Here is a 4,456-nt window from a genome sequence, read left to right on the forward strand (position 1 = left end):
CAGGGTGGTTATTTAAAAAAAACTTATACATAACGTTCTCTAATGGTTATTTTTTGGAACCATAAAATAATGTTTCCATAACATTAGACTAACGTTACCCCAACATTATGAGAATGTTATTCTAATGCTACGGGAACGTTAAACTAACCTAAAAATAACATATTTCTGTAAAGAAAACTTTCCTGGCTAACCAAAAACAAACATTGGAAAATAACGTTTTGAGAACCAAATACTAACGTAAGGGGAACATTTTGGGAACCAAAAATTGTTAGCTGGTCGTTATGTCATTGTTCATGAACAAGACAGTCAAAATGTTTATGTCAATATACAAATCGTACACAATTATATATGTCAGTATTTTCTCATGTAAACTGTGGACGAATTCACATTTTCACCTTTTTCTTTAAACAAATTACACACATTATTGTGATTTTGAAATAAATTCAAAATAAAAAATTACAAAATTAGAAAGTTACAAACTTTCTACATAAATACTATAACTATAAAAAATATAGTTTTAAAAATATTTTATATTACAGAGAATAGCGGAGAAGTATAACAATAAATGAATACAAAGAACGATATTGCTCACTTTATGAGCAATGTTTTCCCACCTGATGAACGATAAACGATTGACAACCAATCAAATCTATTTGAACTTCAAGTGCGCGCGAAATGACAGTGGAGAAGCTCTCTACCTCAGATATCCAGCGCTGATGCAGTTGCTGTGAAATTCACTACTTTATCCTTTTCTCCTACCACACTGACTACGCCAAAAGGTAACATTTTAGATTACACAAACTAGACTTACAAAATATAAAAAAATAGATTTACTGTTTAAAGTTACGCGAAATGCAGCGTGTTGAGGTTACCCGCTGTGTAAATGCAACAAGACCAGCATATTTACACAATTAGTGACTTGTAAACAATTGCAAAAGTTTTTATTACAATAAATACGCAATATTAGTTATGACATTAAAGGCAAGTGATTTGCTCGAGTGCCGCGCATGTGAGCTAATTAGCATAAAGTTCCCGTTACCGTCCGGGCTAATATAGTTATTGTTTTAATGTGGTGAACTTCCCTTAAGACTATTCAACAGAAACCAGTATAATGTATGTTGATGAAAATGACATAAGCAAATGATAATGTAGCAAACAGCATACATTGTACATAATCATCTGCATGATTGTATCAAAGCATTTGCAGTTTGTCCAAAACAATGAGAATTTGATTTTATGTTGTGAACTGACTTAATGATATGGAGGTTGAACTTATGATGTTAAAGTGTTTTGAAAAATGTATTTCTGATCTGAGAAATGCTCCAAAGCGAATGAGGAAAAACTGTAAGTATCATTTAGATTAAGAAGGGAATATCAGTCAATACAGTAAGCGTTCACAAGAATAGAAAGTATTGGTCTGCGTCTCAGCATTGCATGGCTTTGAAAAGGTTTCCATTGATCTTTTGGAGAGCACTTTTGATGATTATATTAAAACTTGACTGGGACACAGGTTATTCTGGTTAGTGTATTTTCCTGGGCAGATGAGATTCAATATCACTTAGAGCACTACCTAAAAAAATCTATAAAACAGTCATGTTTATTAAATATATTGTCGTTTAATGAACTTATACAGTTTAATGGAGTTGAAACTGTGTTATGTCAACATTTGTTGGGTCAACTGTCACAGTTTGTGTGCAGCATCACGCAACTGTTTGTCTTCAGGGTTACTAAGAGCTGCTGGAGGTGAGAAGGTCAAGTACATTGTAGTAATAAATCAAAACCATTGTGATGGAGAGAGAGCTCGTGTTACGGTGTAAGCCGTTTTGACTGTCACTCAGCTGTATCCAGTTGCACGTGTGTTTTTACGCAACCCAGTGAATGTCGTTTTGTTGTCTATATTGAGAAATACATTTACATTCGAACAATCTTGAAAATGTTTACACATTATGTAATATTATTAGTACGGAAAAGTAAATGTTAGCATAAAACAAAAATCACAGTGATGTTATCATTGTTATGTGATATGATGTAAAATATCAGATTTTTTTAAAGGTGCCAAAGAATGCATTGAAGTAATCTGGTAAATTGTTCTCTGATGTCTGCATAGAAGATAAGTAACTTTATTAAAAAGCACCCCCACTCTGGCCCAAACCATGAAAAGACCTATTTTCACTAAAATGATTGTTTTTACTAAACCATTTAGAGTATAAACATGATACTATGATATCATTAGAAAGAAGACACTTTGAGCTTCATTTTTCAGGTTTCAATTTTTTAAGTTAAAAATTTAAAAAGTTAGAGAGGCTGAAGTACATTGGAATAAAACATTTTTTGCATAACATCTTTTTTAAAACAATTTTTTTTAAAGATAAATATGTATGTGAAACCAAGAAATGTTATGATGCCAAAGCCACAAGTCTAAAGAAGTTATGTTTCACGTTTGAGGTCAATAGGCAAAAAAATGTAAGACTAGTGCCTTTTCTAAGGGTGTTTTCACATATACACTGTTTAGGTCAGCCCAAATGACGTGTCGCTCCGAGTACGGTTCATTTGGGTCAGTGTGAACACAACAGCCGCACTCGGGTGCGCACTAAACGGCCGCTCCGAGACCGCTCTAAACAGGTGGTCTCGGAGTGGCTGTCGCCAAACTCTGGGGCGACCCACCTGTGGTATGAACACTGCTGGACCTCGGGCCGAACCAAATACAGGAAGTTCTCAACATGTTTGAGCAACTGGGCTTCCGTTGTGACGTGAGCCAGTTGTTATATTGTGGGTTAACAACAAACAAGCCAATCCTGGTCCGTTGCAGAGATTTGCTGTCTCCTTTACGTTTGAACTGATGATTTTAAAAATGCATAGCTGTCCTCCACACACAAATAGTGACATTACGGGCTTTTTAGCAAACTGCTCCGTGAGAAAGGCTTTAATAGAACAGCTACCCAATTTCACGTTAAAGCAAAGAAACATCGCAAAGACGTGCATCGTTTATCTACACATCTTGATAGCTGCGCTCTCACTGTCAGGCTGGTTGTCGTGGAAACATGGGGGTGGTCATGAGACGGTAAGAGCTGTCAGAGACCAATGACAGCGCTGACCGTTGTCCCATGGTGTACGGTGTGGCATTTCGAGTACGGTAAAAACAACTTATGTGAACACGAACCGCACTATGAAAAATGATACAATGTATTTTGGTGCGCTCTGAGTCCACACCACGGTGCGCACCAACATATGTGAAAACACCCTAAGTGCCAGTCAGCCCCAAAATAAAAGTCTTGTTTACATGCATACACGTTCATTCTTATTATTATTTATCCTTATTTTAGCGTATAAAATGCAGTTTCCACACAAGGAAATAAAACGTCACACAAAGATCGTTGGATTCGTTATCTAACATTCTGTCTATCATTATTTTCATGAAATCATTGGAGGAACAAGTGAGTCAAATGACGTCACAAGTTTTGACAGCGCTTTTTGGATATAATGTATTATACTCCCGCCTACTTTTAAAAACATGTTTGAATGCGGGTTTAAACGCGGGTGTAATCTCATATACAGTGTTCCGACGTAGTCCTCTGATTGTATATTATATACTATTACAAGACGTTCATGCGAAATATGTTGTAAACAACAGACTATACTTCTGTATTATACGGTTTTGTGGACAAAAATGGTCATTGGATGTATTATATTAGATGGTTTTCATGAGTTATTCACGCATCTGAAACAGACTGGATTCGATTCGCGATCGTTATATCAACACAAAGGTAAGATGTCCCGTTTATATTTTGCATGTTGTCATCTGGACTTCTGTCATAAAATACTACATTTATGATGCTAGAGCATCTGTATCTCAAAACAGAGACCATACACTGATGCCAAACCCGTAAACCTTTAAAACGATGTATAGTAATGTTTATATTATTAATGTTTGTAGACAGTAGGCTATATAGATATTGTAAGCAGCGTTAAAAAAATTGATGTCATCCCGCCCACGAGCTAGTGCATGCGAGAGGTTAAGTACAAACATTTTCTAGAGATGGTTTAACATGTACTAGGGCTCCAGACTGACACCAAATGGTTGCATTTTGCAACCAAATTTTGAGAGTGTGCCATTGAATTTTATATCCAGTCGCACATGTGCGACCAGTAAATTTGCCTTTTTTTGTGATGTGACACTGAATTTGAAACAGCACATTGTACTTTCTGCATCTATCATCAAAGTATTTATTAGTAATGCAGTGGAAATTTGTAGAAATGTGATTATTTGGTTAGCATGTTGATTTACAGTGTGTGCCCCTACATTTTTTGGTTGTGCCCCTAAAATTTTCAGTTGGGGGCCACTGTGCTCCTAGTAAAAAAGTTAGTCTGGAGCACTGTGTCCATAACAATGCTATGTATTTCCAGAATGAAATGGACTTTTATTATCTTATTTCAAAGGGTCATGTTTTACAGACCA

At 35.8% G+C, this 4,456-nt stretch overlaps 1 protein-coding gene across 1 annotated transcript in view; it reads left to right on the forward strand.

Moving 5' to 3' along the window:
- Window positions 1-686: 686 nt before the first annotated feature.
- The window catches only part of dlk2 (delta-like 2 homolog (Drosophila)), a 33,529-nt gene continuing 29,759 nt past the window's right edge, over window positions 687-4,456 (forward strand). Inside the window, exon 1 of the mRNA XM_055170549.2 lies at window positions 687-779. The gene's annotated coding sequence lies outside the window, so the exon portion shown is untranslated. The remainder of the gene's footprint in view (window positions 780-4,456) is intronic.

This window comes from Misgurnus anguillicaudatus, chromosome 11 (genome assembly GCF_027580225.2).
Source record: "Misgurnus anguillicaudatus chromosome 11, ASM2758022v2, whole genome shotgun sequence".
Classification (NCBI taxonomy): domain Eukaryota; kingdom Metazoa; phylum Chordata; class Actinopteri; order Cypriniformes; family Cobitidae; genus Misgurnus; species Misgurnus anguillicaudatus.